Source organism: Gymnoscopelus braueri, assembly GCF_963280865.1.
Source record: "Gymnoscopelus braueri genome assembly, chromosome: 7".
In the NCBI taxonomy this organism is placed as follows: domain Eukaryota; kingdom Metazoa; phylum Chordata; class Actinopteri; order Myctophiformes; family Myctophidae; genus Gymnoscopelus; species Gymnoscopelus braueri.
This window is the reverse complement of record NC_137608.1, coordinates 48986848-49008615: the sequence shown is the minus strand read 5'-3', so window position 1 is coordinate 49008615 and position 21768 is coordinate 48986848. Positions and strand designations below refer to the sequence as shown.

Below are 21768 nucleotides of genomic sequence, written 5' to 3'. Positions count from 1 at the left end.
CCCCCGTGAACTACTCCTTTAAGAGAAAAGTGGCTAATGTGCATTATAAGAGTCATAAATGTATCTGTAAAGGAGAGTCCATTTAAAACACAGATCAGATCAGTCTGTGCATTAAAACACAGTTCAATTCAGTGTGCAGTGGCCACAGACTTAGCTCATATTCAGCAGTCTAATTGCTGCTAGATAAAAACTCCCGATGCTCCTGTATCGTTTGCCTGGCCTTGGGTGCCGCAGCGGTTTGAACAGACCAAACACTGTATATGAATGATTACTATCAGAATATAGAGCTTTAACGTTTAAACAACAATGTTTTTGTTTTAATCCAAAAACATAACTTATGGCACAATATTGAATTTTAATGCATAAGAATTATAAAGTTCATATTTCTTGTATTCTGTAACCCCAGGGTCATTCCATATCACAGCCCAGTGAACACTACAAGTAAACAGTTTCCTTCCAAGAAATGTATCTGTCTCGTTTGTTTGCAGTATTCACACAGACTAGCCTCAACATGAAGACCAGAGATTACTGTAAATACAAAAAAACAAAAAAAAACGATTGGCGTAAAAATGAAAACGAAACTTAAGCATGTCATCCCTTTCATTGTCTGCCAATGTTTGCCAGTAAAAAAACATATTTTATGTTCTTAATAGTGGTGTCGGCAGAAAACTGATTTACTGCATTGTTGCGTAATCTAAAAACGATGCACAATAAAGTCAGTACAGCCTTAATTTCACATGAACCATTTCACCAGTACAGTTTTAACTAGTTACCCTATTAGTTGACCAGTGTCTCCCTGGGCCTTGGTCCACTCCTTTTGTCCCCCTACACCATATCTTTTCGCCTAATATAGCCGATCTAAAAGCTAACAGAAGAAGGTTCACACACACACACACACACACACACACACACACACACACACACACACACACACACACACACACACACACACACACACACACACACACACACACACACACACAAATACACACACACACACACAGTGCGCGCACACACACTCACACACACACACACACACACACACACACTCACTCACTCACTCACACACACACACACACACAGAGAGAGAGAGACAGATTGCGTACAACAGAACAAAAACAAAGCAAAAATAAAAACGGACCTAGATGTACAGTATACAGGTACAAAGATACAAGGTAAAACAATACGTCCATAATTTATTTACTTCCTAAAACATTTTGTCCTTGTTTCAGTGAATTCTGGGGAAGTTGTCATTTGATGGCGTGCTACATCTATGTGACCTGTGAAAGCATCAACACTATAACATAAACACCTTATTACATTAATTAGGCTGAAATGAACAATGCAGATGAAACCTATGTTATGCAGTCTCTGTGAAAGCGCATTTACGTATAGTATCACAGATACTTTGTTTTGTTTGTTTGAGTCATCACATGACAGTTACACTAAGTACCAAACTGCTTCTTGTTGTGATTGTTTTGAATGCTTTTTTTGGGGACAAATTCAGTATTATCTATGTATCTAAATGTCATCACAATATCTTTCTTTATTGATTTAACACATTTATATAGACAAGACAATACTATGTGTAGTGGGGATAGGCCTGGCCTGGTGAGAGATGCTCATCACAAAATATATAGGATTCCGATTAATTACAAGAGTAACCAGGGAAAGAGAGCCTAGATTAGGCTACTCAAGGATGTTAGGAAGTTGATAGTCAAATCATTATTAAGTCAGCTACTGGTGCATCCCCATTTTTTCACTTACTTTTGTACATTACATTAAGTGACAGTGTTTATACACTGGAGACGTGACGAACAAATGATACGAAACCTGTGGATACTTCACATCAGAAATGTTCATATAGTTGATTCCTTATTCATAGTTTCATGCCTTTACTGAGATGTTTCCCCCCAAACATATCAGCACACTATATATTAGAAAAAGTGCTCCTCGGAGCACAGGTCTCTACCAGGTCAGGTAGGTTATTATGGCCTCCTGGTGGCTCTATAATAGGCCAATGTGAAAAGGGTGCCATTTCTTCTTAGGCCTTTCACGGCAATCGGGCACTGCATTCATGATTTGACGCAATTTGTTCCAAAAATGTGTTTTTCTAAATTAGACCTGCTGGTGGTGCTATAACAGGCCTATGTGAAAAGGGTGGCATTTCTTCCTCGGCCTAGTGGGAATATGCATGTACTGTAAGATTTCACGGAAATTGCATGCTGCATTCATGATTTGAGGCATTTTGTTCAAAACGAACCAAACCTGCAATCTTTGGAAGCCAATGTTAGCCAATCAGGATGGAATATGGAAAATCGGACAGATCCGTGTTGATCACATGACTATAGAGACATTGTGTACAGATTTGCGTGATGTTTGGACAAAATCTGTAGGAGTAATATCCAAAAATGTGTTTTGCAAAAATCGGCCTCCTGGTGGCGCTATAACAGGCCAATCTGAAAAAGGTTGAGGTTCGGTTTTGGCATCCAGGGAGTGTGTGTGCACAGTTTCGCAGCGACCGTGCCAACTGTGCCGGAGATTAGCTGCTCCTAGACAGACGGATACACGTGGACGGACAGGGTGCAAAACATAGGCCTTTCGGCCTGGCAGAGACGATAAAGTGGAGCATTTAACCTGTGTACTGTCATTTCTTATGTTGCTCTTCGGTTTGTCCTGCCCATGGACACTGAGGTGGATGTACGTGCACTATCTTAAGTGCTTCAGTGGCGTGGGAAAGTTTAAATGCTCCTTTACAGAAATCTCCCAACACCACCTTCACAGTCAGTTACAGTAATGAACATTCACACTTGGAATCATGTTCATCAATGGGAAGTAATTCTGGCCACAAGTGTACTTGTGAGCTTTTTGAGGTTTTTGCACACCTGACCTATGTACACTACAGAAAGAGCAGTATGCAGAAACTCAATGTGGCTTACAATGATGGCATGAGACTGCTGCTTTAAGTGCCACGATGCAGCAGTGCAAGCCAAATGTTTGTCAGTATCGGTGTACCCACCTGCTCCGCTGTGCTGCGAACCTCATGTACAAATGTATATGTAGGCTGTCTGATTCTGCCAACAGCATAGTTTTAATTCTGAATAACCCTTTACTGAGTTCGGTCAGGTTTGTCTCTGAACTGTGGAACTATTGGCGTGTAAGCCTGTATATGAATTTATGTCCGCCTTTGTTTGTCTTTGTATTTGTATGTTATTTTTTATTTGTTGTTATGGACCATGTGTCCTTAATGATTATTTTGTATATTTGCGCAATACATGCTTGTCATTAAAAAAAACATATAATCAATCAGATATTATCATATATATATATAATCAGATATTAATCATTTTTTTTAAATTAAATTTTTCAAGTACAAGGCAACATGGAGAATTCAACAATAGGTAGTATTCGTCTTTTAAAACGAAATAAAACAGTAAACAATAAATGTTTAAAACAATTTTGACAATAGTTTCTTGAAATGTGTACACAACACATACAGTACCGATATAAACATGACAAATATGTAATCCCTGACAAAAGGAACACAAATACAGTACATTGATATAATAGTAATATAATATGATATATTATAATATAGTACATAGTGTATTATTGCAAAGGAACTGCTTTACTGTACCACACAACCCACAGCAAACAAATAATTTAACAGCAACTTTACAACGTTGACTAGATATAACATGCATGCATCATGCATCATATGGCTCCATTATGCAGATAGTAGCTATCTTATGACTATTATTCAATTCAAAGTACACTCAAATGAATGCTGGCCGGCCGCGGATGGATGTACGGTGTTCCTTGCAGGCTCGAGGGTGGTCATAGATTCATCCTGATCTTCAGCGGTCACTTTTCAAATGATCTGCCTCAGTTGTGGGTTTTTTTCTGCAAGCAAGACAAACAGGAGTACAGCTGTTAACACATTGGGTGCCAGAGGTTTATTAAAATATTATACGTTGAGTGCCTGCATTTCTTCCATCCACTTGCGTTATACGTTTCGTGCTGTAGAAGCCCCGGCGCGGAAGTGCATGTAAACAAAGCGTGCGTGCGAGACGGCGGAGGGTCCCGACTAACGCCTGGAACAATAATATTTCCAACGCGATCCTCCATTGCAGAGTGATCGCCGATCGAAAACGGCTCGTTTCCACCACGTTAAAAAGAAATGGAGATATTAAGCTTTTAGTCAAGGAGATAACATTGAAAACGCCGACCGGAAGGATTTTTGACATGGAGCCACATCCAGCTTCTTCTTCTCAGAAACTCCTTGGGTGATGTCAAAGTTTCGTTTTAGCGCCCCACGTGGACCACTCGTATAAAAATAGAATTGGGTCAAAAACGGTCCGGACCGTTTTCGGCACTTCTCGTTTGGATCCTCAAAAACGGTCCGGACCATTTATGGCACTCGATGTGTTTATGACAAGTGTCCAAATCCAGGGATATTTAACATTTTCATGAAACTGTGAAGACTGTCTGTGAGCGAGTGAAAGCTGTAAAAGCAGCAGTTTATATTTTCAATAAGTAGGGAGTAGAGTAGTAAAACTTTTGCACTTTGCTGATATATATATATGTCACAGGGTGAATGGAGATCCAGGGTGATTGAAGACAGAGCGCTCGTTTTTAGGCACGGGGCTTCGGGGCGAGGCGGGGATTTTCGAGATAGGGTTTATTAGCGAGGCTCGCGAGGAGGAGGAGGAGAAGGAGGACGCGGCACTGCGAGGCGGGGGTTTATTACGTGAGGCGAGGAGGAGCTCCTCCTCGCGAAATAAACCGTCCTCCTTCTGAGAAGGGGGACGGTTTATTTCGCGAGGAGGAGCTCCTCCTCGCGAAATAAACCGTCCTCCTTGGGAGGGACGAGGAAGGGGAGGAGAGCACGGGAGGAGAGAGAGAGAGAGAGAGACACGGACGAGGAAGGGGAGGAGAGCACGGGAGGAGAGAGAGAGAGAGAGAGAGAGACACGGACGAGGAAGGGGAGGAGAGCACGGGAGGAGAGAGAGAGAGAGAGAGAGAGAGAGACACGGACGAGGAAGGGGAGGAGAGCACGGGAGGAGAGAGAGAGAGAGAGAGAGAGAGAGACACGGACGAGGAAGGGGAGGAGAGCACGGGAGGAGAGAGAGAGAGAGAGAGAGAGAGAGAGAGAGAGACACGGACGAGGAAGGGGAGGAGAGCACGGGAGGAGAGAGAAAAGACGAGGAAGGGGAGGAGAGCACGGGAGGAGAGAGAAAAGACGAGGAAGGGGAGGAGAGCACGGGAGGAGAGAGAAAAGACACACGCACACGCACACGCTTGTCCACGACGGAGGCGCGCCGACAAGTGGAGCTTGAGGCCGAGGAAGCGCGCCCTCGCGCCTCCAGGCGCGAGTGCCCGGGCTGACCGGCCGATGCTCCACTTGTCGACTCAGCGCCGTTTGAGTTGTAAACCGATAGGGACAGAATAGTTCTTTTCATGGATCACTGTGTGTGTGTGTGTGTGTGTGTGTGTGTGTGTGTGTGTGTGTGTGTGTGTGTGTGTGTGTGTCAGGGAGAAACTAAAACAAAAGCCAGCAGAACACAATAAAAGTATCTTAACAGTCCATTGAAAGCATGAGCGCGTGTGCGTGCGCGCGCATGTGTGTGTGTGTGTGTGACTGTGTGTGTGTGGGTGGTCGCGGCCATATGTGCTTGTGCACAAGCCTGGCTTGTGGCTCCCTCTAGTGTTTCTTCTACAGAATTGCTGGGTGGGTAAAAACGAGCGAGCCTTCTTCAATCACCCTGGTTCTCCATTCACCCTGTAACATATATATATATATATATATATATATACACATATTTTTAAGGGTAAATGTAAATGCAGTAAAGTCAATGATCATGCAAAAAAAGAGTGGAGGCATGGTGAGTGCAACAGAACTGGAATTCTTATGTTACCTTGTTCACTGCTGAACTTCTTTCTTCTTGTCAATGCGCTGAATGGCTTTAGCCACCCATCCACCCTTGCTCTTGCTGGGGTGAGGGACACAAATCTTCTTGTCTGTCCTGGTTGTGAACCTGGAATGAAGCACACAGAATAAAGAAATTTAGACCATAAGCTAGCTATACAATTATTATTTCACTCTTATATGGATTGTTTTGCGAGTAGGATTTATAGCAACATCTCTAGCAAGTAGCAAGCAACAGTTCATTAACATTTACTGAAAAATGTGTCACGTACACAGTGGCGCCATCTTTATCTTTACAGCCTTCACCAGCCTCCAGGATGGTGTAGGCCTTGGGGTTGAAGCCGCGACCGGGGTGCTTGTCTGTTCTGTCAGGACAGCAATCAAAAAGAGCGTCCATTTGAGCTGCAAGAAAGAGACAATTATCAGAATGATAGATTGAAAGGTAGATTATTTACCTAATACTGTATACCTGTATAGCATATTCATCACTTAATAGTAACTGAAGCTCTGCTGTTTAAAAATAGTAGTGACAAATAAGGTCATTTCCAGGTAATTCCATCTCATCAATTATTTATTATATTTTATTATTATTATTAGTTATTTACTATCATCCTGTAAATGCTGTCTAAACTTCTTCAGGCCTTGGTTTACAGTTGGAAAACTAAGGCCCAAATATCTTAGAAGCAACTAATGTTTACTACAATATTTCATCTCTGTGATGCTGTCAGGTGGAAAGCTTGTATGTTACCGTTACTTTTCAGGAAATGGGAAAAAAAGCACCTTTGTTCTTGGAGCTAATGTAGTTATTATTTAGTCACAAGCTCATGTTAATACTTTTCATTGGTTCAATATTTATGAAACTCACAGGCAGAATTAACTACTTTCAAGCTATTTAGCTACTTTGACAATTAAGTCAAGTTTATACAATTAATTAATTGCAGAATTAATTAATTAGAAAGTCCTTGTTCAGTGGTAAACGTTCTGTGGTGAATGAGTGGAGAATGTCTGAAGAGTGCAAACTGACTGTGGAAAGAAGACTGACTAAGTAATCAAATGGCAGGTGTGGGGAATTCAACAGGTGTGCGGAATTTGCCAAATCAAGCTTAGGCTGGGGTTGCCATTGCACTGAATTGGCTCATTTGGGCCACGGCCAGAGCCTTTTCTGGCGGTTCTGGACAGCCGCCTATCCGAGCGACTCGACACCGGGCACTGCACTCCCTCGGGTTGTCTGCGACTTGTGTGGCGAATTTGAAGTCGGTGGTCGAGCGGTTCTCGAGATACGTGGATTACAGACGTACATACGTACATTACACATAGATATACGTAGGCTACGTAGATTTGGTGTATTTATTGACCACTCATTTTGTATGTCCATGGCAAAATTTCTGTTTGAGGAAAATGTCCATCACAAGCCCAGGGGTTTATGACCCCTGTTTGTAGTGTATTTGCATTGTATTTCATTGTATTATATGTATTACTGATGAATTGAGTACAATGGACCACAATGGAAACAAGCCCCCCTGGGCCTTTTTTGTTATCCTTTTATAACCTTTGTTATCCTTTTTATAACCTAAGCATAACCTTTGACTGTACTACCTATAGTGTTAATAATCATGTTAATCAAGTATTCAATCAATCAATCAATCAATATGTGTATTTGGGTCAGTGTTATTATAGTTGACTAAAACTGAACAAATGAACCAAAACTAGAATTGAAAATGAGACATTTTAGTTAAAGATAAAATGAGGCTTTACCAAAAACAAATGACAACTAACTGAAACTGTCGTGTGTTTACACGACTAACTCAAAGTAACAACAATCATAGAGAAAATTCTCTTACTCTGACAAATATAATAACTAGGCCCGTAACGATACAGTAACTGCATCGATGCATCGTTTTGAATTTTCAACGATCTACTATATCGATATGCAAACAGCTAAATATCGTATCGTTTGACTTTGAATCGTATCGAATCGTTTTGCAATGCAAATAATCGTATCGAATCGTTCTGCAATGCAAATAATCAATTATATCAATACTAAGTACTTTTAAGAAGAAGAAAAGAGAAAGAGGGGTTTATATCCAGTATCCAGGTATTTATTTTTCACACAGAATTTTTGGGTAAATAAATAGTTACTATATCGATTTTAAATCATTGAATCGAATCGTATCGTTCTAAATTAACCCGTCCTGTATCGTTCATGTATCGTATCGACTAAATCGCTGAATCGAAACGTATCGTATCGTTCTAAATTAACCTGTATCGTTCATGTATCGTATCGACAACCAAGTATCGTGATACGTATCGAATCGTTGTTAAAACGTATCGTTACACCCCTAATAATAACCTTTGTTGCATGTCGTCACGTGAGTGAGTGTATGTTAATAGGGTGCATGCATGTCAGTGCACGTAAGTGATTGCGTATTCAGGGTGTGTTTACAGTGTGCTTGATAGCATTGCAAGGCAACAAAGCCAATCAAACAACTGATTGGATCCTTTGATCATGAGATGTAATGTGTCATGGTCCTTATTGTAAACTGATTGATTGATTTGATTTGACATGCTAATGAAACCCACACAGTTACAGCAGCTTCAGGATAAACACAAAAAAGTCTTACTGTAAGACTTATTTCCATTGTGGTTCCTCTCACAAGCAACAATGAATAAGTTAGAAACACTTTACAATACAAAATAAATGACAGCAACATACATTAAAAAAGCAAGCAATCAACTAAATGTATCTATCCCTAGACAAACAACCTATTGCAGAGGGACCTTTTCTAAGAGCCAAGCTTTTGTCTGCTGCTTAACCCATTAAGATCTGAGTCTGATTCTAAAAATGCCTTCTAAATCAATAGTTCTCAAAGTTTTTCGTGCCAAGGCCCCCCACATTGATATGTATTTGGCCGCGGACCCCCATCTGAAAATCTTTTGTGTATAGGAACCCACAGAAGAGAAGAAATGATCCAAAACATTTTCAAACACTTTCAACATTTTTCAAAAATGTTTGTGACGTGCTGTCAGTATGTACAGTGTGTATGTATGTAGGTAGGTAGGTAGGTAGGTAGGTATGTATATATATATAAGTGGTTAAAATTATTGTAATGCTGAATTAATACATTTCGCTGGTGACCCAGCTTCAGTTAGTTATCGTTTGGTTTGGGTAAAGCCTCATTTATTTATTTAAACCTTTACTACTTCAACCTTTTTTTTCAATTCTAGTTTTGGTTATTTAGTTTAGTTTTAGTCAACTATAATATACACTGACCGCAATATATTGATTGAATGATTTAATACTTTATTATCATGATTATTAACAATACAGGTAGTACAGTCAAAGAGGTAATGCTAAAAGGATAACACAAAAAGCCCCATCTTGTTTCCATTGTGGTCCATTGTACTCAATTCATCAGTAATAATACAATACAATACAATCACACTACAAAACATAACTGGAATAAAGCTCAGTAGAATTATAAAGTACTAACTAGACCATACCCGTGGGGGGATATGCACACATGATTTGGCAACCCGGGAGCCAGCAAACACAAAAACGCTAATAAACAGCTGACATTTGGGGAAAGCGAAAAACGGGCACATGGTAATGGTGAATGGCTGAGTGCAAATTCAGATCAATTGCCCCAGCCACTGAGGAGAACCGGGCAGAAGAGATTTTGGGCTCACCACCCACACAGAGCTTTGTCGAATTATAGGAGGATGTTTACAGAGACAGGAGCGGTGTAGTCTCAGCCAGACTGTTGCCTCTTACAATGTTCAATGCTTCCCTCATAGGCCTGCAGTGTGGAGCAACAGAAGCTCTGAAAATGGTCAAGCGATAAAGCAGATGTGAAGCCTCCTCCCCATGTCTGTATTGTCTTTAAAGTCGCGCAAATGTATCCTATTATAACTCAAAATAATCTAAGCATATAGCTTGTGCTTAGTCGAAATGGAAATTAAAATGTGAAGGTGTAGTTCTAGTCTCTATATAGCATTTGGAGATTGTGGAATAGTTGTCTGGCTACGTGAGATGAGGGGTGGGGGTCAGAGGATTCTACCATCAAGGTGTTCAAGGAGTTAGACTTTGTTCACTTGTATATTATGAGGACAGGAATCATTTTAGGTTTGTTTTGAGTTTGGGTATCAGGGGTTGAGAACCTTTATATCTTTTGGTACCTCATTCCACATTTTGGTGGCATAGTAAAATGCCTTTTTTGGAGGGGAACTGGACCTAGACTTCTAGCTTGCAAAAATATATTTACCCCCCACTGTTTTTCTGTAAAAATACTTTTACAGCTCCTAGTATTGATGATCTCTTGTATAGTATTGTATGTCTTTATGTGTCTTGATGAATTGAATACACAGGACCACAATGGAAACAAGCCCTCAGGGGCCCTGAGTCAGGGCTTCTTGTGTTATCCTTTGGCATTATTGTGTAACAAACCTCTGTACTTTTTGCAAAATGTTAATGAAGTACTCAATCAACCAAAACGAGGTCAGGTGATACACTCACAGACTGTGGGAGGAGCTTCATTTGTCTGATGTATCTCTGTGGCCCCGCCCCCAGCTCAGCCCTCTATTTAAGCAGCTGATGAAAAGCATTTTATTATCATTTCAGTATAGCATCTCCTACCTGACACTGTGTGACTGACTACACTGCAACTACAATTCATTCAACCAATTACATTTCTACAGACAAGGACGGTGGATTCATCAGGACTTGTGACAGGTAAGGGCTGTAGCCATGGAAACCAAACACACACGTGATGCTGTTACATTGTACAATACAGAGGTGAAAAGTAACAGGCCTTTGTACTAATTGAGGTTCAATATATACTGTACTAATAGAGGTTCTATATATACTACTAGAGGTTCTTTATATACTGCTAGAGGTTCTATATACTGTACTAATAGAGGTTCTATTTATACTACAATAGGTTCTATATAGAGGTTCTATATATACTACTAGAGGTTCTATATATATACTAGAGGTACTATATAAACTACAAGAGGTTCTATACTGTACTAATAGAGGTTCTATATATTCTACTAGAGGTTCCATTTATACTACTAGAAGTTCTATATATACTACAAGAGGTTCTATATACTACTAGAAGTTAATATACACTACTAGAGGTTCTATATATACTAATAGAGGTTGTAGTATCGTTTCAAACATAAGTACGGTGTTCGATATAAGTAATTTCATTTCATATTGTGATACAGTACTATCTTGATTCTGAGTTTTGCAGTTAGCAGTGGTAGGAGTGGAAAATAACACATCTGGAGCCATTTGATCATAATGCAGTTACATAGCAAACCCCCTAAATTTGAATACAAGATGCATGTCTCTGCTATTGATGTGTTGATCAGTCAACACTTTAAGATCCTGGTCTTAGTCCTGGAGCAGAAGCTCCTAGCTGTAAGTGAACCAAAACAAGTCACTGAGCCAAGTCTTTGTTAGTTAGCAGGCTGATTTCAATACTATTGTCTTTATGTAAGGATGGGGGCCGAAATGAAAAACATCTGTTGTCTCCCTCTGTCCCCAGGAAGTGTGGTACAGGTAAAGTCATGCAGACTCAAATTTAATAATTGTATTATTCTGATTTCACAGTAAAGCTTATTTTGTAGTAAGTACACAAGTATAATCATTGGTGAAATGTGGTTGGGAAGAAACCAGTTAGTTCCATGTAACTCTTCTTCTTGAATCGCAGGAAAAGATTCAGTCCTGAAGTAACTGTTTTTGTCGACTCATTGTATTTCTAATTACTGTTTGCAAACATGAAAGTATAAAGTGTGTGGGCTTATTCTAAAGCTTAAGAGATGTTGAACAAGAAATACTAAACCAGCCTTTGTGTAATAGTAAGGTTTGATAAATAGAAACAAGACAACACTTACACTGTAAGGACAATGCTAATGTGTTATACCAGGCTGTGGGCGGGGACTCGAGCCACGGCAAAGGAGTAAGGGCGGGTCTTAACTCTTGGGCCTCCCTTGGGAGTAGGATCAGAATCTGGTATAAAGTACTGTTGTTACCTGTGATGCTTTGCGCTGCTGAATTAGACCCACCTGTGTGTGTGTGTGTGCGTGTGTGCATGTTCTTCTGTGACAAATGAATGAACTGTCATTACAATCCTCTCTCCCTCTCTTCAGTGAACAATGGCACAAGTATTTAGTGAGAAGAGTCTGGACATGAAGACCTGGAAGTCGGTTGGTGTTATGTTTGTGCAAAGAGCAATCACAAAGATAAGGTATTCAGGGGACCGTCTCTTTTACTTCTCTCCCATGTATACAACAGAACAGCACATTCACTTCCTCCTTCTCCTCACTTCTAACACTCTACCACCCTCTAGCGGCTGGGTGCTTTTCACTAATATCAGTAGTGCATACAAGTATACTATGAACACAACAGTTGGCAAGGGTGGATATGGTGAAGTCTTCAAGGCCAGACATCTTAAGTGGAAATGGGATATGGCCATCAAACTCGTAGGGCTTGATAAGGGGTATGTGGAAAAGTACAAAGTGCTGATGAGGATTTAAAGGATAAATATTTATATTAAATTATTATGTCTTGGTACGGTAAGTCTAAGCGGAAAAGTAAAGAATACATATTTCAATGAATTGCACTGCGTTTGTTCTTGGACACATCTTGCACAGACCTAAAAAATAATAATATATATTATTTGTGTTTAAAGCCTACTTTGAATTGCAATAACTGAAAAGTAGCTAATCTGCTCTGAACACCTGGCTTTATTTTTACCACTTCACTGAAAATTTGTATTATAATTTAATGAAGATATTTATATACATAAAACATGTTTGCATAGGAGCGCTTCCTGGATGTAAAAACCAAGTTTGTTTTGGCAGTTCTTTAAATAGGAATACATATTACTAACTAACTAACTATGTCTCATCTTCAGATGCTCAGATGGCCGGGTCATGGATCTAATGGACAGAGGAACCATCAACTCCTTGCCGGTCAGCTTATTTTACTCTTTACAGATTCACCGATATATATATATATATATATATATATATATATATATATATATATATATATATATATATATATATAATATATAATGTAATAATAATGTGCTTAGCGCTTGTACAGATAAAAGCAAGGATTAAAATAAGAGTGGATAAAATATCAATAACTAGAAAAGGTGCTCCTCGGAGAAAAGGTCCAGGCCAGTTAGGTTATTGTGGGCCAGCAATGTTTGGAATTCAGTCATTATAGAGGTGAGTGGAATCGCTGCATTCATGATTTGAGGCATTTTGTTCAAAACAAACCACTCCTGCAAACTTTAGATGCCAATCTTAGCCAATCATAATGGAATATGACAAATCTGACAGATCTGACTTGATCACATGACTATAGAGAGAATGTGTACGGATTTGCGTGATGTTTGGACAAAATCTTTTGGGAGTAATAACAAAATATTTGTTTTGCAAATATCGGCCTCCTGGTGGCACTATAACAGGCCAATGTGAAACATTTTGGGGGGAGAGGTTTTGCTCTGGCATCCAGGGAGTGTATTATGTGCACAGTTTCACGTCTAATGGGCCAACAGTGCCGGAGATTAGCTGTTCACAGATGGACGGATGGACACACACACGGACACACAGACACACAGACTGACAGGGTGCAAAACATAGTCTCAACCATGCCTTCGGCCTGGCGGAGAGAATGAATTATAACAGAGCAAAAATTGTGACAAAATAAATAGCAATAACAAATTGAAAAATAGTTTTATAATTAGACACACTTCCTTGCTGCCTTATGGGCATAATATAAGGCCTTTTTGTAAAAATATTTTTTTAAAAGCGATTTTAAACTGCCTTGATGGCAAAGGCCCGGTCATCCTTGATCACCAAGCTGAATCATTGGCCCTCGATCGGTACCGACCGGCACATTGGGTTTACAGTGTTTTTAATAAGATGGCGAGGTGCCAGACCATGAAGGGCTTTAAAAATTAACAGTCAAATCTTAACATAAATTCTAAATTTATCCAATGATCTGTCTTTCCTCCTACATTTATTCCTTACCTCTCTTAAAGTACATGTTTTATAAAGCACTCAACAAAACAGCCCTTCTCCGAGATACAGAGTGAGCAGACAGAAATGGTGCCATCTTATAATGAGCACTAATTATACAAGATTAGATAAGATACAGTTGAAAATGGGTGAAGTGGTCCTTCAAGGATTATAGCTTCAAATGAACCTTTAATTGTATTTGTGTCTGTGATTGTGAAATAAACTGTTCTGTTTTACTCCAAACCTCACAGGAAAAACTAGACCAACTCCCCTGGCCCCTGGTCTTTCGACTGGCTCACCAAGTGGCTCTGAAAATGAACTACCTTCACAGACTCAAACCTTCTGATTCTGATTCTTCTCTCATCCATCGTGACCTGAAGTCCCTTCGGCTGGATCTCAATGTGAGAATGTTTGGGGGATTACCACCAATGATGGGTCAAGCATGTCCCCCTTCTGGCACTGTTCAAGCCAATCTCCATTCTGCGAATACAAAACATAGTAGGAATGTGGTACTTACTTGTCCATCTCCCCTAAAACACTGCAGGAACACTGGCACAATTGCCATGGCCGCTGTGCCCGTGAGTTTGGCTGTAAGCCCTCGAAAGAACAGCAACACTGCAGTTATATTATGTGATGCATACCGTGGGGTTGAATTCATTCATTACAGCGATTTATTGTTATTATTATTTATTTATTTTATTATTATTATTATTATTTTTTTAAAGACCTTATTTTACATTTTTTTTAACTTTGTCATGTGGACAGCAATCGACAGTGCTGTCCTCAATCTACAACCCCACCCCCGCCCACCCCCACCAAGGCACAGTACAGGAGCTTGGCACATCCACCCACATTTAAAACGAGACAAAAACAAAGGGAGGGGAGGGAAGAAAAAAATTAATAATAATAATAATGAAAAATAAAAACACACATAAGAGGCACAGCACAGACTGTACTACATATACAGTAGGGCCAATATCAGTCTCCATAATAACGGCCACACTCACATACATTTATATATATACATATATAAGTAGAAATAATTAGGTAGTAAACCCAACCTCCTGGCACTGCCGCTGGCCCAAGATCACACCATAGGCCACCTATACCTGTTTATGTCAAGTGAACGTCAGGTTTGTGACATAGTTTATAAATGGAGACCAAATGAGATTAAATTTAGTTAATGACCCATATGTAGTGTATCTAATCTTCTCCAATGGTAATAATTTCATCATCTCCTCGATCCAAACAAGGAAGGAAGGTGACATTGTAGATTTCCAATTCAGAAGAATGAGACGTCGCATGACTAGTGAGGCAAAGGCAATAACATTTGATTCATGCTTTGAGGACTTATGTTCGATGGGGAGTACTCCAAAGATGGCAATATATGGATTAGGGTTAATAGTTTTCTTAAAAATATGTGAAAATGTTTTAAAGAAATTATTCCAGATGTCTGTCAACGATTGGCAGGACCAGAACATATGTCCCACGGTTGCGGGGCTGTGGCTACATATTGGGCACTTAGAATCTATGTTTGGATACATTTTAGCCAGTTTCTCCTTTGAATAATGTAATCGGTGAAAGACCTTGAACTGGATGAGACCATGTCTTATACAAAACGATGAGGAGTGAATACGTTCAATACTATGGTTCCATATATTTTTTTTACTGTTTATTAAAACTAAAAGTAAATCCGCATGAGGAAGTACAGTATGAGTGTAATCCACAGGAAGTCAGTGGAACTAATGAGTTTCAAAGTATTGTGTAACGCAACTACTTTTTGCTGTAACTAGCAACGTAACTAGTTACTCTTTCCAGTTCAGTGGCGCCGTTACAGTTACTGACATATGAGGGGCCGCATTACCAGTAACTTTATGTGAAAATAGCCGACAACTTTAGAGGATTAAAGATTTATTATGATCCGACGTCTACTCTCACACTAGCCCTGTCTGTAACTTCCCCCTAAACTCGCTTCACAGCTGCAGCTGAGGAGCAGCGGGACTACTCTCCATTTATATATATATATATATATATATATATATATGCTCTACTGTCTACTCCTTTGTACATTTGATTGAGACACTGAAGCTTCTGTTTAGATATGCATATGCACATTCCTGCACATGTTTTTCTTTGGATCTACTGCAAATTGATAAGCTATTGTACCTGTCTAATACAATAACCTATTTGTCCTCATTTTTTATTATATTGATATTTCATCTCTTGCTTTAATATATTATGTTCAGAATGTTAACACAATCAAGCAAGTCCCAGCAACATTTCACTGCTTGTACTTGTATAAGTTAGTGACAAATAAAACCTTCTTGATTCTTGCAACATCATTCACTCTTGCTCTCTCTCTCCTTCCCCTCTGTCTATTCCTCCTTCCACTTCTCTCTCTCTCTCTCTCTCTCTCTCTCTCTCTCTCTCTCTCTCTCTCTCTCTCTCTCTCTCTCCATTCCCCTGTGTTCCCTTAATTTATTTTCTCTCCATTCTCCTCTCTCCTTCATCAAAGGTCTCCTTCGTCTTCCTCCGACTTGATTTGGGATTTGGCCAACACGCTCCTTTGAAGCATGTTGGGACACCCTTCTTCATTTCTCCAGAGGCCTTTTCCGAGGCTAGCCATTCCTTTGATATCTACAGGTATTCAATGTTCCCAGTGGGATTTTGTGTGTGACTGGATGTCATAAAGTGGGAGTGTAGATCGGCACAAAGAAATGTCCAAAAATGGACCAGTAGGCAGACTTGCTGGAAATAAAATTGGTTCCAGGCCAGGACAACTAAAATGGCACAAATGTACAACTGCAGAAAAAGCAACAAAAAATTCAAACAACTGAAATTAATTAAATCCACAGTCAGCTCTTCAGGCACCAATCACCCAATTACACAGCTAGGCCTCAACAGGCCGCTTCCCCAGAACAGCATCTACCTGTGCAGATACACACCAAGATATTAAAGGGATTCCAGACACAACAGAATGTGCACCTGCTGTTCTGTGGGAGTGGGAATCCACAAGTAACAAGCATAACTTACAGTACATGTCCATATGAATGTACTGCTGCTGAACATAGAGAACATTAGTCTGTAAGAGGCTGCTCTGTGACACTGCACTTCAACAAGTCAGCTGTATGTCATTGCAAACCCCTGTGAAAACACAATGTATCTGCTGCTTACCATTATTCTTTATTCTTTATTAGGATCCCCATTAGCTTCCACAAAGTGATCGCTAGTTTTCGACACAAAATTAATACAATCAAAACAGATAATTAAAATAGTCACATTGTTAAAATTCTGCTACAACTAAAAAGGCACAACTGACAACATATAGTAATCAGTAACATAAGTGAAGTCACCCTGCATATAAAACATTGACAACAATAACCAATAAAATCGCAAATACAGATTCACAAAATACACACAATAATGGGTGACAGAGATAGAGAAAAACACATTTACATCTAGATGGGACTCATGAATTCATCTACCTTACCTGTAGTGGATAAGGCTCAATACCAGCAAGTAGAACTTTAATTGTCATGTTGATTTTTATGTTTCATAGATGTGTTCGTACTGTTGTGTGTTTTTTACAGGCAGAAGATATGTGCAAACTAAATCATTTTGCATATCGTTGCTTTTGGGCAGAAACCTCAGATCTCCATATTTCTTAGATATCTCATAGCTCTCTCATAGCTCACAGAGCTTGTAGATTGGCTATTTTCACGATTTCTGAAAGATCTTCCTGAAAAGTAACTTTTTTGGAGATACAAGGTTTCCGACAGCCAACGATACGTACTTATGAACACTGACAAACACCCAAACAACTACATAATGCTTGGAGGTTTTATCCAGTTGTTTGTTGATATTTTTGTCAGTGTTCTTATTTGGCAAACTATAACTGAGAATTAGTTGCTAATGCAATGTGTCCCGTGTGTGATATGTGAATATGTAAACTAATACTGATCATTGTCTCTTTTTATTTTAGTTACGCGATGCTAGTGTTTGTTATTTCAAGTGAGTAATTCTCTCTCTTCTTCTTTATTTGTTCCTGCACATTATTTGACAAGTACCTGTTCTCCTGTGTATTACTAAGGTTTCTCTTTTCTCCTTCCCATCCCCCCCATCATCATCTGAATTCCCCTCCACTCTCTCAGATATGGCCCTAGAAGCTATTAACCGAATACGGGTCCCAGGGCTGGAGGAGCTGGTACAAGTCATGAAGCGGAGCTGGCACCAAGATCCTGACAGTCGATCCTTTTTTTCAGGTGAGAACACTGCCCTGCAAAAACCATCACTTGGATGGGAAGTTGATAAGATTTATACCTCTGACCTGGAATTGCTGACACTGGCAAACTGATCACCAAGAGAAACATTTAATGGCACCAAACAGAACAGAATGTGAGAGAAAATAATAGAGTAGAAGAGTTGGGAGAGTGGACTAAAACTAGGAAAAAGCCGTTCCTGGAGAAACTGTTTGGGCTGCTGAAAGCAAATAAAGACAATACGCTCAGTTTAAATAGCATTTGTGTTCAAATGTACCAAGAGTAGACATGGAATTAGCAATATGTGAAATAGAATTTACATTTAAAAGCATATAGGGCATGTTTCAAATTAAACAGCACCTCACCCTAAAGTACCTGTCAATGTATGAAATGTTTCAACATAATTGTTTGAATGGACTCATACTTTATTATGTAAAAACATTGATGAGATAAAGCATTTTAAATGTATTAAACTTGACAAGTGTGAGAAGTTACTTGAAAGATAGAAAGAACAAAACAATGAAAGAGCTGTGTTCAATTACTGTTTTTGACTGCCAGAGTATTTTCATAATGTATGCTACTCACCCAGTGCCAGCGATTTTCGTGTTTTATAACCTTTTCAACCGGCCACAGAATTGTTAAATCCATTATAATCATGCTGTGTTTATAAACAAACACGACAGATCGACCAGCACTCAAAGAGTTAAGTCTTTTCATTCTCTCTCCAGTCTCTCTCTCAGACTCAAAGTGCCAGTTTCCTCTCTTGGATTTTGAGAGTTGTAGTTCCAGACTCTATCTAGCATTCAGAGATTGTGGAAAAGTTGTCTGGCTACGCGAGACTACGGCCCCCTCCAACCAGGCTCCAAACGTCATATCCGCTGGTGTGATGCCCCTCTTCCGCAGGGCATCCAAGGTATATAGAAAGAAGTCATTTTCGCTATCATGCAATTCCAGCCGGCAGATTCGTCGCACCATGGGAGCCAGACTGCAGCCGTGAGTTCAGTGGAATGCATTGGAGTTAATGAGAGCCCGGTGGATCAGCTCATGAACAAAATATATTTCTGAATGACTGAGACCTTTGTAAAGCAATTGCTTCTGGAAAATAAAAGAAGACATATCACACACTGTTTTCTGCTGTGTTGCTTTTCGATGTGTCCACTGTATAAGTTTATTGAGCTATCTAAAGAGCACAAAGTACGCGACACTGCCAAGCCAGAAACCAGTGTTGCCATGTCCACTTATTATAAGCAACTTTGGGCTTTTTTTCCTGTGAAGTTGCTTATAACCTCTCTCTCAAGTCTTAGACTTATCTTAGAACAAGTAAGGTACCCCATTATTATACATTATTATAGTCGGTCAATTTGGCAGAAGAAGTCTCGCCTTGCACAGCTTTCTTGTGCTTTGAAGTGGCAATATGGGCTTGCAGGTCTGACGAACCTTTATTTGCCACGGAGACATATGTTCCTGCTTTGCAAACAGTACACTCTGCTTCACATTTGTCACGACCCAGACGAAAACACAGGTACTTTTTGCATTTCATCTGTGAAATTGCATTTGCGTTTCGTCATTTTCTCCGCCTCTGTCTGTCTGTGTAACTTTTCTCAGTCGGGGAGCAATGAATGACAGGCAGCGCTGAGCGCCATGGATGCTGTTCAGTGTGTCTGTGTGAGTGTGTGTGACTGTGTGTGTGTGTGTGTTTGGTCACGTGTGCCTCCAGCCTATCAGCAGCTGTGTTGCCAAGTCTCGTGAGAGAAATAAGGAAACATTCCTCCAAAACAAGCCAGAAAAATAAGCAAATTTTTGTTTTTGAAGTTGCGGTAAATATTCGGACATGGCAACACTAACAATGTGAACAACTCGTTCGCAATTTACAAAACCGGGGTTAAGGAAGTACCATAGTTAGCGCTTTCGTTGTAAAAAATAAATAAATCCCAAAACACCGGACATTTGAAGGATTTTATAAACCCCCCCCCGGACAGGCCGGACAGCACCCCAAAAGAGGACATGTCCGGGTAAAAGAGGACGTATGGTCACCCTAGTAGAATTATAGGTGGATTGTTAGTGGCGGGTTGCGTTTTTTGGGGCTTTTTTCTAAAGTGTAGTTGATTATTTGGACTTCACAATTTTAAAATTATTTTAACCAGCGGTTTTCAATTATGTTTATCTCATGGACCCTCAAACCCTCAAAAATGTATTTGTCCCTAACCCCCATCTGAAAATGTTTTTTGATGATGTGCCCAAAATGGGAACTTCAGGGTTAATGTGTTTAAAAATCAGACAGTTTAAATGTAATGCTTGTAAACGTTGTACAGCACTGTCAATATATACAGTATATGTACATGTACCCTGATGAAGACAGCTTGTCCAAACGTTGATCATTAAAATCATTAAAATGAACATTGAGTGTGTGCTATTTTTCCTCTGTTTTCACACACCTGCATTCATATGCACACACATGTGCACAACTAAATAAATTACTGAGTGGTCGCTAAGCCCATAATCTATCACCCCCCTAGATGAATCAGTTGGGTGGGTACATTTATTAACTGTGAAGTTGAAATTGATGCAGAAATGTTGGAGCTCTATGAACTGATTGATTGATTGATTGATGGATGTACTTTTTTTAGTAAGACATGAGAACAGTACATGGAGGTACAATTCACAATACAAGGTCTACTAAATTGGATAACTCATAAAGCACTAAGCTTGTTTAAAATGAGTTCCCACGTACAAGGAGTGGATCATGATTTGATACACCCCTGTATTCAGATCAGCTATCTTCACTATCGTTGTACAAGACTACTCAGTAGGAGGCCCAATTAAGTCTCCTACCGGAGACTCCGCCGGTCATCGAATTGTTGGCTTAGGAATGCGACAAAAACCTAAAAATCTCCATGAATTCAAGGCTTCATGGAGTGTGTAATTGATAGAAAATAAGTAATTTAACTCCTTTAACCATTAATCAACCCTGCCATTTGTGTAGAACAGATCACTGCCCCTAGTGCATTGGTTCTCAAAGTGGGGTCCAGGGACCCCCAGGGATCCTTGATGGGGTTCCAGTTGGTCCCAGCAAAATGAGTCCATATATCAACATCAGTTTAACCACTTTAATCCTACAGTATATAGATAGGCTATATTATATCTACAGTATATACATAGGCTATAGCCTATCTACAAGCTTGTAGATACAGCTATTTTCCAAAAATCTTGAAACAAAACGTTTTAACAACACAAATCCTGTATTGGGGTCCCACAAAATAGTGCCAGGGAGGTGGTCTTCGGATAAATACATAGGCCTATTAATTAATTACCACTAGAGGGGGCTACCTTCCCATGTTATCTCAAAAGGAAATGTTTTGGATTCATCAACTCAACATACTATGCAACCACAGGGACTAAACATCGATTTATCTAACTGAACCTTCTTATAAATGGAAGAAATGTTCTAGTTTATTGGGCTATTTTTCACACCTTAATGATAAATTAAATATTAATAGACATTGAAACCTGTACGAAGAAAAATATTGGAGTCCCTGATAGGGT

General features: G+C 39.7%; 1 long non-coding RNA gene across 1 annotated transcript; it reads right to left on the bottom strand.

Annotated features, from left to right (window-relative positions):
* Positions 1-3750: 3750 nt before the first annotated feature.
* LOC308088448 lies at positions 3751-6062 on the bottom strand. Its single transcript, XR_013933443.1, has 2 exons — positions 5919-6062; positions 3751-3903 (listed from the first exon to the last, which is right to left on the bottom strand). It is a non-coding gene; the product is annotated as an uncharacterized lncRNA (long non-coding RNA).
* Positions 6063-21768: the final 15706 nt, after the last annotated feature.